A 14081-nucleotide genomic window follows, 5' to 3' on the forward strand; every position below is an offset into this window, starting at 1 on the left:
AACAGCAGAGGTCTCTGCATGCTTATGAAATGGTAGCAGCACATACAGTACTGTGATCAGAGAATATAAGGGGATGCCTAACTTTTCAGCCAGTTAGCTGACAGCTCTCTCCTGCTTTGCGAGGGAAGAGGTTTCTGAATGTTGAAAAACTGCTAGAAAGTAGGAGATATGGATTTTTAAATAAGATGTATCTTTTAGTTAATGTAAAGTTCATAAACCTAATTGTAACATCAGTTATCTCAAACAGCCAAGTAAGAGTATTTATTATTCATTTATTAATATGTTTATAGAGTTCATTTCAGTTAATACTTGTTTCTTGTTTACAATTCAGAACTTTGCTCTGACATATTCTTATCTTGCCACACAAGGGACCATCTTGAGATTCTAGATGGGTGACGGAGTAATCTGACTTGGTAGGGAGGACTGGAAAGTGTGAAGAAGATATTTTGCCTCTGCTACATATTTTGGGGTGACCTGCATGGTTTTGCCTAGATTTTATTTTTATTTCAAGCATAGATACATAGGGTAGCTGAATGTTTTGTCTGTGATGGAATTATGTCTTTTCCCCTCTCCCCATTTTATTATGAAAGTTACTTTTCTGCAGTGGTGCTATTCTACCGGTTTGGCCCAGTTCTGGTGTACCGATAGTGCTGAAGATCACCTGAAACCGAACTGGTTCTCTCTGATGAGCTGCTGTTGGGCCCACCTGCCTGGCCTCCCATGCTGACCTTTATTCCCTACTTTTGAAGCGCAGCTGCTTTGCGTGGCATAGCAGATTGCCATGCATCAGCTGTTGAAGCTACAGAGATTGCAGGAGGTGAGTAGGAAAACCTCTGCGCATGCGCAACTTCTGTTTTTGGCACACGCATGCAAAGTGTGTGCACACACACAAAGCGCGCCCACCAAACCACACCCACCAAACCGATGGTAAACCACTTTGAAACCCACCACTGCCTTTCTTTCAATCACACTAATGTATATTTTGGAAAATAGATGTTTAATGGCTAGCTTTATTCACTGCTAATCATTTTGGAAATGGGCAGGATTATGGCAGCTATTTTGTAATAGTTTCTATAACTTGCTCTCACAATCCCAAATGTACTTATTAGAATATAAAAAAGAGATGATAGTGATAGACCTCAAGCCAATACATACACACACACACACACACACACACACACACATATATAAAATGATGCATTGAAATTATTATATTTTTCTCAGTTTTAAATAACAGTAATACTTTTTACTGTTATTTAAAATAAAGTGAAGTGATTCCCTATCAACTATTAAACACTAAGCTGAATTTGTTTCTATAGCTGCTTTGTAAGTAAATATATTATGAAACTGCTTCTCAAAAGTTCAGTGTAGCATATCTAATAACAAAAGTTACTCAGGGCTTCAGCTAATTAAAACATTGTGCTCAATCAATTAAGTGAATTTTAATTAATTAAAGCAACATATTTGCACAAAGCAATGAAATTTCACCTCTGGAAAGCCCATTTTGGAAGCTTTCTGTCTTCCTGGATATACTGAAAGAAATTCTCCACACCCATCTTCTTTGTCATAAGTAAACCATAACAGAATGTTTATTAAGACAATTCAGATGTCTGATGAAATAGGAGCATTACTTGTTTGAAAGCCAAAAGAAAGATTTTTTTTTCAAGGAAGAATGTTTATAATTTTGGGGCCTTTGCTGAAAAGACACTGGGAGATGCCTCAATCAATAAACTCAATGAAGTTCATTGCTTCCACTGATGAACAGAATGTGAGTATATGGGAAAGGTGATTCAAGAGGATTTAAAAGATGAATACACAATTGAAAACAGATATTTTTCTTTTGGGATTGATAGATAGAAAAAGAATAATGGAACTTTGATTTTATACATGATAATTGCAACAAGAGTATTGTATGTACAAAGGTGCAAAGATTTAGCATTACACACAATGGAGGAATGGTTGGTGAAGTTGTTGGAAATTGCGAGATCACTAAATTGACCTCTTTGATGAAAGAAAATACAATATGCATATTGCTGGAAACCCTCTATATAGACTTTTTTGTGTAAAACAGAAAAAACCTTGTGAGTTATAGTTTTGATTAGATATAATAGATTACAGAAATAAGAGATGAGGTAAATTTATAATGGTGCTTATAACTGCTTCAAAGAAGATTGGAAGCCACTTTGCATTTTCTTGCCTTGCCTTTCTTTTCTATTCTTTTTCTTTTTTCCCTTTCTTGCACTTTTAGCCTTCTCGTTGATTTCTTTTTTGTTTCTTTTACTTATTCTACATTGGTTATATTAATTTTTAATCTTCATTTTTAATGTTTCAAATAAAATTATATAATAAAAAGTAGGTGTGAAAAGTGGGATGAGGAAAAAAAGGTAGAACAGAATTCCTTCATAATGTGGTTCTAAGCTTTAAAGTTTTAAAGATTTTATACCTTATAAACAATACTTCGTCAGAAAATGAAATAGAAGCCATTATGTTAAAATCAATATATTGTTGCTTTATCAGAAGGAAACTGTTATCCAAACTATCTTGAAAAGAATACTGTATAGCAGTGATCCCCAACCTTTTTTACGCCGCGGCCCGGTACCGGCATCAGCTGGGCACCGCCATCTTTTTTTGATGAAAACGTGCTTCCGGTGAGCTTTCTACCCGGAAAAGCTCACCGGAAGCGCTGGTGCCGCCATCTTTTTTTTATGAAAACGTGCTTCCGGTGAGCTTTCTACCCAGAAAAGCTCACCGGAAGCACTTTTTCATCAAAAAGATGGCGGCGCCAGCAAGCCAGCGGCCCGGTAGGACTTGTTCCGTGGACCGGTACCGGTCCGCGGACCGGTGGTTGGGGACCCCTGCTGTATAGTATTAAGATATCTCATATTCCTTCCTTCCTTCCTTCCTTCCTTTTCATAGCCACCCATCTCAGCCAAATGACTCTGGTAGCTGACAACTCTAAAACAGTTAAAATCATGTCTGTACAATTTAATTATATAACTTAATTTCTAAACAATACTTTCAAGAAATCCCCAGAAATAACTGGGAATGTATATTGGCTCATGAAGCAATAAATCTAGTCCATCTAAAAGGTAGTCCTCAACTTACGATCACAATTGAGCCCAAAATTTATGTTGTTAACTAAGAAATTTGTTAAGTGAATTTTGCCCCATTTTATGACTTTTTTTTTGACACATTTGTTAAGTGAATCAGTGCAGTTGTTAAATTAGTAACAAGGTTAAGTGAATCTGGTTTCCCCGTTGACTTTACTTGTCAGAAAATCATAAAAGGTTATGACTCTGGTACACAGCACCTGTCATAAATGTGAGTCAGTTGTCAAGCATCCAAATCTAAATCATGTGACCACAGGGATGCTACAATGGTCATAAGTGTGAAAAATGGTCATAAGACACTTTTTTCAGTGCTGTTGTAACTTCAAACGGTCACTAAATCAACTGTTGTATGTCGAGAATTATCTGTATATTTAATATTTTCCTTTTTACATTATATGGCAGAATGAAACAGCCTCAATTTTAACATTAGTTCTGTTTAAGTAGATTTTAAAAAATATATATTCTAGCTGAACAATATACATTAGTATATTTAGTCTACTATGCATTATTTATGAGCTCCAGGAGTATATGTATACTGCATAATCCATCTTTACTCAGAAGTAAATTCCATTAAATTTAAGGAAGTTTACACTCCCCAAATAGAATGGCATGCACCTAAATTATCAGAGATTCTTACTTCTGGGATGGAATTTAAAGTGACAAAGTAAAAAGAAAAGTAATAAGAACAAAAGGAGCTTATTGATCTTTAGAGTGGCCAGATATAAGTGTATACATTTCTTCTGTAGTCTCATAAAAATCAGAATTTTAGCAGGTATAATTTATATGATATAGTTATTAGAAGTGTAAGTTTCCTATTCTCTTTTACATATGACTATTTCATTTGGAATGAGATGAGGTAAGATGAGAAGGTTGACTACATTATCCCTTTAAGCTATGAATCCAGACTGTTCTTTCATAAATACTAGCTCTCAAACACCCAGAGCTTAGATAACAGAAATGTAGAATACAGCTCCCTGGTATATTTAGAAAGCTCACTGAATTGCTAACTTCATGTAGTTTTCTTTTTCTTTTTAGAAACTGATATTATGACTATTTTTCAGATGTAGAATTTAATTTGTCTATTTTATGTTTCTCAATATTTTGGCTGATATTTGGGCGAGAAGCTGGGTGCAGAAATAATTTAATAGGAAGATATTTTAAACTCTCATATATTTGTAGTGCTCTTGTTTAAAAACATACTGTATGACCATATTGGTTATGGCTATTTAACCCAAAATAATTTCTTAACATTTCTACAGAATGTATTAATTTTTTTCCAGATGACAGTCATAATTTCAGTATTCCATACATATATAAAAAGTGCTACTATTATTGGATTTCATGTGAAAGAGATACATTGTGCTGTCTGTATCTTTTACCTGCCTTTGCAATCAATCCATACAGGTTTTCCCCCTAATTGACAACTCCATGGAGTAGGCAGAAGTGAGTGTTAGATGAAACTTTGTATTTTAACAGTTTGTTATTCTGTCTGAACTTTCATAAATTTCTGTTACTACAAAAATTTTCAATGCAATATATTTTCTGATATTAGATGCCTTTTTTTCTGTCCAATTTCATGATTGCCTCTAATTGGAGCTTGACATGATTGATTGGGATAATGCCAATCTAAATCTGCTGGATTTCGTTCAAAAATATTTTAGAAGTAACTACTATAGTAGAACTTTTAACATATGGTTGCCAGATTATTTGAAACAAATTGGAATAATTCAGTATTATTGGTATACTGCTATTTTAAAAGAAGAAAAGGAGAGTTTCTTTCCTGTCAGCTCAGCCCTCTGTCTTTGTTAAGTTTTGGAGCTCTTCAACAAGACCTACACTCTACCCAAACTTCCCTGTTTCACTAACCCTACTAATGCCCTTCCAAGAGTGTCAGCAGGATTGAGTCTACCTATTCTTTATCTCGCCTCCCCATCCTCAGCAGATGAAATACAAGACATAGTAAAACTGATCAACATAAGACCTGGGCTGGATCAGGCAAAAATACCAGCATACAGTGTCACAAGGTTCTGCCTAAAGCCATTAAGAAATCTTATAAACCCTTCCAGGAGTACAATAGCCTACGCTTACCCACCACTTAGCAGTTGGTTATTTAAGTATGTTGCTTTTTATTCAAAAGATAGTCAACAACCATCAAGACACACAACCATTCAGAGTCCAATCATAATAAATTCTCCAATTGGAGATCATATTAGGCAAAAAGTGGCTAGGCCACTTCCCTCAGTGCAAATCTTAACGATTTGGGGAAGGAAATAACCAAACCAAGTTGATAGAAGCTGTCTAGTGCAGGGCTATCAAACTTGCGGCCCACAGGCCGGATGCGTCACGTGCTGGCCAGTTTAGTGAAGGGGGAAAAGTCATGATACATCACATGATGATGTGGGTTTGGTACCCCGTCTAGTGCATTACATCTTCAGGAATGACATCAAGCAGGACCTGGCTGAGCTGCTTTCCCTTTGAACATCTGCCATTCAAAGTTATAAGCCTGGTAAAGGAGATTTCTGTATGGAAAAGATCCTGAGGAAAAATGTTTCTCTTGGCCCTTCTCCATGAAAGAAATGATTGTTCAGGATTAAATAATATCACAGATTGATATAAAAGAAGGTCCTCTGATGGAATTTGCCTGACAGGTCAATGGGAGGCCAACTTTGACCAAATTCAGTTCTTCAATCTTGACATAAAGCCATAAATGGTTTGGATAAGAGTTGGGCTTCACATAAAGCAGACTAGGGATAAAAGCTTGGTGAAAGCACTTCTTAATTACCATGACGTAGTCACAGTTTGGATTCAGAAGATGTATTTTTTGACTGCCAAGAGTCACTTGAACATGTTGGGGTAGAAGACCTCAAAGATCCCTTCCAACTCTGTTATATTGTTACATGTTTAAGATGTGTGGCTATAGAAATGCAATAAATAAAGTACATCGTAACATGTTTCAGCTACTCTCTGAATTAGGCCTGTTATGTTGGCTTAATTTTTGTGTGAGCCTAGTCCACTGAAACATTAAATAAACTGTGCTTAATAAACCACAGGTTAATGTGTGAACTCAGATTTTCAGCACAGAGTGTTGCAATTAGTAACATCAAGGCTTTTGTACTAACCTCAGGAATTTAAATCTTAGTTTTCCAGAAAGCTTTAGTCATTTTCTTGAGTTTTATTAAATTATACCTCATTCTCTGGTTTGTTTTTGTTGGACTTCGGGTTTTTTGTTTGCTTTATTCCCCTCCCTTTTTTGGGGGGGTTGTTTTGTTTATTACTGAAAGTTTGGGGTTTATTTTTATTTTAATAATAAACCTATTTTAAATAGCACTAGTTTTCATGCATTTTTCACGTCAGTATTGTAGGAAATTAGACAGTGCACTTGGGAGTATTGTAATAGCCCTCAAAGGTCTCATAGTTGCTCACGTGCTCAAAACCATTACTTATAAATTACAGTGACCAGCTTCATACATATTAATCTATACCATGGCTTATTGCATTTTTTGGCTCTATGTTGTGTGACCATAAGCATGATAGCTTATAAACTAAGAATTATACGAAGGAGGCAACTTGCTGCAGAAATAGCTTGGATGGCTATAGGTTACCTACTTCTTGTAATTCAATTTACAAACCACAGAAACTGGATTCACATACATTAAGTTGTATTGTGGCTTGTTTGTTCAGGCTTTACATGATGTGTAAACCCACTCCCTGGTATCTATAAAGCCGTGGACTGTAGTAAGGGTGGGCAAACTGTGGCCCTCAAGGCCATTCGTGGCTGATTGCCCAGCCTTTTGGTAAAATTTTGAGGTGATCAATGCAAATTGCTCAAGGAAGTGCTACAGTATCTTAAATCTTCATATTTACATGGAGTTATATAGAGATAACATTTACAAACAACTCCAGAACCTCTTTGTATAGGGCCACAAACTCTTGCTAAGCTACTTTTGTTTCAGAATGTAGTTTCCTTGGAGTGGATATGAATGCCTACTGTCTTCAGACACTTCTGTGTAATTTTGTTAGGAGCAATGCATACGTGATTTGCGAAATTGCTTCCCCCTCCCAGTTTTTGGATTTCCTTGTTCAGCTTCCTGGCCCACATAGGATAAACTTTTGCCACTTTTTTGTTTTGTTGGAAGAATATAATATTCTGCCTTTTTAATATTTCCTAGAATATTTCATTTTTCTAGGAGAGGGGTGGGTGCTAAGTTTCTATTGTTTAAATCATGAAAAATAACATTTAGGACACTTTCACCTAGCGAAAGGACAAGAGGTTTTAACAGGATTTGAGCTACACACAATTTGATGGTCAGCCTACTGTATTTTTAAATGCTATGTTTAATAAAGAGAATAAGTCTTGTATATACCCAAAGTAAATACATCTAGGTGTTATGCTTCTTGAGGCTTTATTTTTCCTATTGTGTGGACACGTGGGTCAGCTAGTTTTAAACACATATTTTGAAACAATTTCCCCACCCTAAATATCTGTCCTGAAATACCTCACCCCATCGTTTTCGAGGGGAAACCCACTTTCCGGTTACCACGGAAACCGTCGCCCAATATTCCTTTCCCTCCCCCATGGCCTCATTCCCATTCCCTCCATTTCTTCCACAGTGCAGCTTTTTCCCCCAACAGCCAATAAAAAGCCTGTTGCTAAGCCTCCTGCTCATTTAAATAACCCAATCATACGCCTTCCCTGCTTTCTCCTTATAAGGGGAGTGAAACGCGGCATGTCCTTCTAAAACCACGTGGATTCCCGTTAAGAGCGCGGGAAAAAGTGTTCTTTCCCCTGCCCCCCCCCCTTAAACTCAATACTCTCGCGCGCCCAAGTGAATAAGCTCCGCCTCTTTGGCTAGAGGAGGACCCTGGGAAGAAGGTTTTGTGAACCCGGGAATTTGTTGAGAGCAAAAGCGGGCGGAACGTGGAGGGCGGCGCGTTGCAACGCGGGGAGAGCGAGCGAGAGTGACAGACAGCTGGAGTGGAAAATTACAAGGATGAGAAGGCGCAAGATGGAGGCTTTGTGTTCTCAGACTTGTAACCTTTTCTACGCAGCTTGTGTCGCCATGTTGTTCGCTCGGTGCAACTGGTTTACCTCGCATACAAGCACTTGAGATTTCGACGATGCATTCCTTCTCCGTTTGATAAACGATAAAAACGTCCCAATATGCATATTGTTGTTTTCGTTCATGCAAAGACCACAAAGTATGCAAGGCTGTCAAGTTTTCCAGAACACTCGAACAAAGCTAGGAGAGAGAGAAAATAACGCTAGGCAAACCTGATCTGATTCTTTAAACGTTAGCGATAAATAAGAGTTTCTTCCTTATGATATCTCAATAACATCACAGTTCAAGATCATTTTGAGCATGGAAAATCTGGGTCGATTCAAGGTCTAACTGCTGTTGTGGAGAAGCTCCCCACCCCCTTACCAAAATCATAATGAGATTTAGACTGCCAACTGTTTCTTTTCTGCAGGACTTGCTTATTAAGAACATTTCAACTGCAGAAGGAAATGGAGTTGGAGGGAATTCTGTGAGTCCCTGAGGAGTTTCTGTGTGATTTGGCTAGTATGTCATAGGATATCTGAAGGTGCCATTGTGCCTGCAGAGACTTCTCACTCAGTGACAAATTACTTACCCTGATTTCTAAGATTTTAAAATAACCTACAATGTTAAAATGGGGAGCCTAGTTCACTGCAAAGCAAAGCAGTATACTCCTGAACAATCTTTTATTTTGAAGAATGGTTCTGGGTCCAATTTACCAAATTAGAAATTAAAAACGGAGCTGTAGCCCAGTGCCTTATTTCAAGTACCCTTGTCTTTCCCAAAAGCTGAAGGGTGACCTTTTTTTTGTAAATCAGTGCTTTCTTAGGACATCATGATGATAAGCAAACTGTTCCAGGAAACTATTGTAAGACCACCAACAACATATTTCAAAAATTCCAAAATGAAGCTACCAATTGAATCCTGGGAGGTCTTGTAATATCAATCATTGTGATGAAAAGACAATTGAAGGCTTAATTTATAGGATTGTTAACTGACCAAAGTCAAGTTTCATGAGAATTAACTGGTAAAATAAGTGAATAGTTTTTAACAGATTAACAGAGTTGGAAGGGACCTTGTAGGTCATCTAGTCCAAACCTCCCCAAGCAGGAGACCCTACACAATTTCTGACAATGGCAGTCCAGTCTCGAAAGCTTCCATTGATGGCGCTCCCACAACTTCCGAGGGCAAGCTGTTCCATTGGTTGATTGTTCTCATTGTCAGAAAGTTTCTCCTTATTTCCAGGTCCAATCTCTCCTTGTTCAGTTGCCATCCATTATTCCTTGTCTGGCTTTCAAGTGCTTTGGAAAATAGCTTAACCACCTCCTCTCTGCAGCAGCCCCTCAAATATTGGAAGAATGCTATCATGTCTCCCCTGGTCCTTCTCTTCACTAGACTAGCCATGCCCAGTTCCTGCAACTGTTCATGTTTAGCCTCCAGTCTCCTTAATCATGTTGGTTGCTCTTCTCTACACTCTTTTTAGAGTCTCAACATCTTTTTTATAGTGGTGATCAAAACTGGATTCAGTATTCTAGGTGTGTTCTTACTAAGGCTTTATAGAGTGGTATTAGTATCTCACTTAGTCTTGATTGTATCCTTCTTGTTAATGCAATTTAGAATTGCATTGGCTTGTTTGTCTGCCACCACACACTGTTGGCTCATATTTAGTGGTTGTCCACTAAGACTCCAAGATCCCTCTCACAGTTACTGCTATTAAGCCTGGTTTCACCCAGTCTATATGTGAACTTTTGGTTTTTCTTGTCAAGTGTATGGCTTTACTTTTCTCTACATTGAATTTCAGTTTGTTAGATAGGGCTTAATGTTGAAGTCTGTCAAGATCTATCTGGATCTTGAGCCTATCATCTGGGGCAGGGGTGTCAAACTCGCATAGTCACAGCAGCTTCATGTGATGTATTGGGACTTTTTCCCCCTTTGCTAAACTGGGTGGGTGTGGCCAGTGCGTGATGCATCCCGTGGGCCACAAGTTTTACAGCCCTGATCTAGGATGTTGACTATTCCTGCCAGTTTAGTATATCTGCAAATTTGGTAGGTTCCCCTTCTATTTCCTCATCTAAGTCATTTATAAAGATATTGTGTGAAGAAATTAGCTGGAATGTAAGTGGTGGAAGATTCAAGTGAAAGACTAAAATACAAGTATTGGAGCAACTATGTAAAATCATAGCCCTCCCCTCTCTCTGTATAGTATTTCCACAGTGCTATTCACTGTTGCAGATTGATAATTTATATGCTACTGCAAATGGAAGTGACTCGAAGTGGCTTATATTACAAATGTGTACAAGCCTAATACACATACACTTGTGCACAAGGTTAAAAGTAAAATAATTCAATACTAAAATAATCAAAGCAATGAAAAATAGTAACCTAACTCAAACAGGAACAGTACAACAGTAATCAGTAATAGTATACCAGGAGGGTTTGTCTCTATTTCAAAAACCTGTTGAAATATTTTATTGGTTTTCTAAATTCCAGTAGGTTTAGAATTAAATATGTGTGGTATGTTTAGCCATGCATGGAAAAGTTACACTCAAAAAAATTGGGTTAGGATTTGTTTTATGAAAGATTTCAGGAGGGAGCCATCAATAACAAGTAAACTCTTTCCTCCTCAACTATGGCTGAAAGAGAACTACAATGGCGATGATTCTAGGTAGGCCCTTTGGTAGCAGCAACCAATAGTAATCTCTGGATGCAAGGAATGGGAGTTAAATAGGCAAAATCCTTCCCTTAGCCTTTGCTTTCTTTAACTTTACCCCACAATAAAATAATATTGTCAGCCTCATTATTGTGGCAGAATTAGGGATCAGATGTTAAGATTTGAGGGACTAGTGAATAGCACTTTGAAGCAACTTTTGTTATGTTCAGAGACCATCATGTTTACTCTGATGAATGAGCTATGTTGAAACTAAATAAGACAGTTGTTTTTCTTGGACTTTTTACTGAAGTTTATATCATTAGCTTTGTTAGCTGTTCTGGTTTGATTATCCAAGTTGGAAAATAAGCATCACATTGTGAGGTTATACTATCTGGATGTCCTTTTCAAGATGACGCTGGAGAAACTATCAACTTCATAACACTTAAAATACTGAATCTCCTATGTAGTGTTTTGTCACTCATGCTTCTAATTGTTGGATGAGGTTACTAGTTATTTATGAAATAGTGCAAAGCCCTGAACTTGAGCTCAGTAAACTGAAATGGAGTTCAATAAAAAAAAAAAAAAGCTCTACCTGACTCTGTGGTTTTTTCCTCCAAACCCCAAAAACTTTAACTTTAGACTGTCTACTGTTGACCTCACCCCCTTCCTAAGAGGCCTGTAGGGGGTGTGCATAAGCGCACGAATTGTGCGTACCATCCCTGTCCTATTGTTTCTTTTTATTTTTCTTATAAGTATCCATCTCATGTATTCAAAACTATATTTATTCTTATACCTGTATCTTGTAAGCGATTGACAAATCAAATAAATACTAAAATACTAAAAAAAAACAAGCGTCTGTTTGGTGGCTTCTATATGCAGGTTGGTATCTTGATTTTTTGGGATGAGTTATATTCTCTTCACTTTAGTGTGCTTCTAGATCCAGTTGATTCCTGGAGATACATACTCCTTTCATGGCACCAAGTGCCCTAAGGAAGCTTTCCAAGTGATGGATCAACTATATTCTCATTCAAGTTATCCATGCATTGATCCAGACTGCAAATTCAGAAAGTTTGTTGTAACTAGGGAGCACTAAATTGAGGGGATGGAGATGTTAAACTTTTTTCTTTAAAAAAAAGGAACTTGAGGAACAAGGATATGTGTACAATGAAGATACATTAAGGTAATGTGACAGATACCACTACATTTCTTTAATAAGACATCACTAAAACCCTATTTCTGAGTCTGAAAACATTAATTGCAGATATGGTTGGAAGGATGCTGCAAAATGTAGATGAAACACCTGTCTGCTTAAAGGTAGTTACTTTCAGGCTACTTTATAGGTTTTGGAACTCTTTTCCCCCCCCCTGTATAATATTTATGTTGATTGTGAATTAGATATAGCTAATTATGTAAAGCAGGATATAAACTGAACACCTGAACAGATTTCTAACTCTGGGATTCTATTTATTTAACTGAGATAAGCCTTTTATTTTTCAGCAGGGCAATGGATTTTTAAAATCTCTCATCAAAGGGGTTTATGTGGTACTTCAGTTGTCACTTGAACAGAGGCTCCTTCATCTTTCATCCTGTTCTTTTTTCTTACAATCCTATCACCTATTTACTTTTTGTACATTTATAACTATTCCTTTTTTATTGTACTGTGTAATTTATCTTAAAAATCTCCTTGGAGGGAGAATATACTGTAAAATGATCTTCCTTATTTCAAAACATACTAGTTCTAATTTGTTATTGACAGGAATGTTTTTGCAGGCTAGATAGCTGGTGGCCCTGGGGTCTGTTTCATCTCTTGGCATAGTGGCATAGTTGGCACTACTTTGATTTATTTTCCCAATAGCAGTCCTGTATGCCAATGATATTGGAATTGAAGGAGGAGAAAATAGGCTAGCACTAGCCTAGTACTGTTGAAATGTATGCCATGTCTAAAGTGGGGAAGGAATATTGACCTTTTGGAAAATGGTAGTCATATTTTTACTATTCCAGGAGAAAACGCAGTAAAGCCTACACATCCAGAATTGGGCCAGCAACCATACCCATAACCTGCTCCTATAATGAAGTACCACCAAAACCACAGGGGCCAGGACAAGATACCCTTACTTCTCCATTACTCTACAGTATAAAGCACCTATTTTGTAACCTCCTGATCTTCAGTGGCACAACAGGCAACAACATTGCTACCAATTTAGGCTACAGTGTAATGACAGGTTCAAGTCCTCTTATGCTATTTGCAATTGCCTTTTCTGAAGAAAAAAAACCCACTTTCACCTGTCATGGAGTACAGGTGCACATCAGAAGCAACGTGGAAAAGAGCCAAGAAGATTCCACTTTTTTCCCTCTCTTGGCTGCAGAACAAAATGATATTTGTGCAAAGCAGAGTAGAGCTGTAATTTTGTAGCTACGAAAGATCTACCTGTGTAGGTGGAATAAAAGGTGAGGATAAAAAGCAATAGCAGTTTGAGGAATGAATATTACTTAGCTTTAGATGGATATGGGCACTAATTGTGAGGGAGAAAAGGTGCAATTTGAATATCTACAACTGGAACTCTTCTGCATTTTATACTTATCTGATTCTGCACAAATCTTCAATTTAGATTTGCAAAGCAGTAGTGTTAATTAATTTTTGATTAGTAATAACAATGTGCTTCCCTATGTTGGAGACAGAATATACTGTGTAAAGGATACCGCTTCCTACTGCTTGGTGTATTGGGGAATGTTAAAATAACTCCCAAGAACCATCAGTATTAATGTAATATAAAAGGTAATTAAAATAATCATACTTTGTAGTTTTGTTTTATCTTTCTTGCTTTCCTGTGTGAAGGTAGTTAGAGTATTGGAGTAGTGATTGTTGTTACATTTCAAGTTTCAAAGTAGAATATCTCTTAAGGAGAAGCACTAGGATACTAAATAAGAAAAACAATAAACATCAAGTTTCCATGTGTGTTGTATAAAATGACATTTCTTCATAACTCCTTTTAGAGTATTACAAAATGAGCCATTTCATGTATCTAATATATATTTAAGTTGTGTTTACATTTAGTTATCTTATTAAATTTGTTATTACTGCCCACTGCAGTAAGATTCTAGGCAACTTACAAAATCCAATACACGGTTAAAAACATAAAATGAGACTGGCGGAACCAGAAACGATGATACACAATAAAAACATGATGGTGGGGGGATTACAAACACATTGATTCCCCATCCCCCCAGGCCTGGGAGCAGAGCCAGGTTTTATTTTTTTAAATAGTGAATTCAATGAGGGGGTGG

The sequence above is a fragment of the Notechis scutatus genome, chromosome 2 (genome assembly GCF_049901735.1).
Source record: "Notechis scutatus isolate UNSWTSFEM ecotype Mainland chromosome 2, rNotScu1.2, whole genome shotgun sequence".
Taxonomy (NCBI): domain Eukaryota; kingdom Metazoa; phylum Chordata; class Lepidosauria; order Squamata; family Elapidae; genus Notechis; species Notechis scutatus.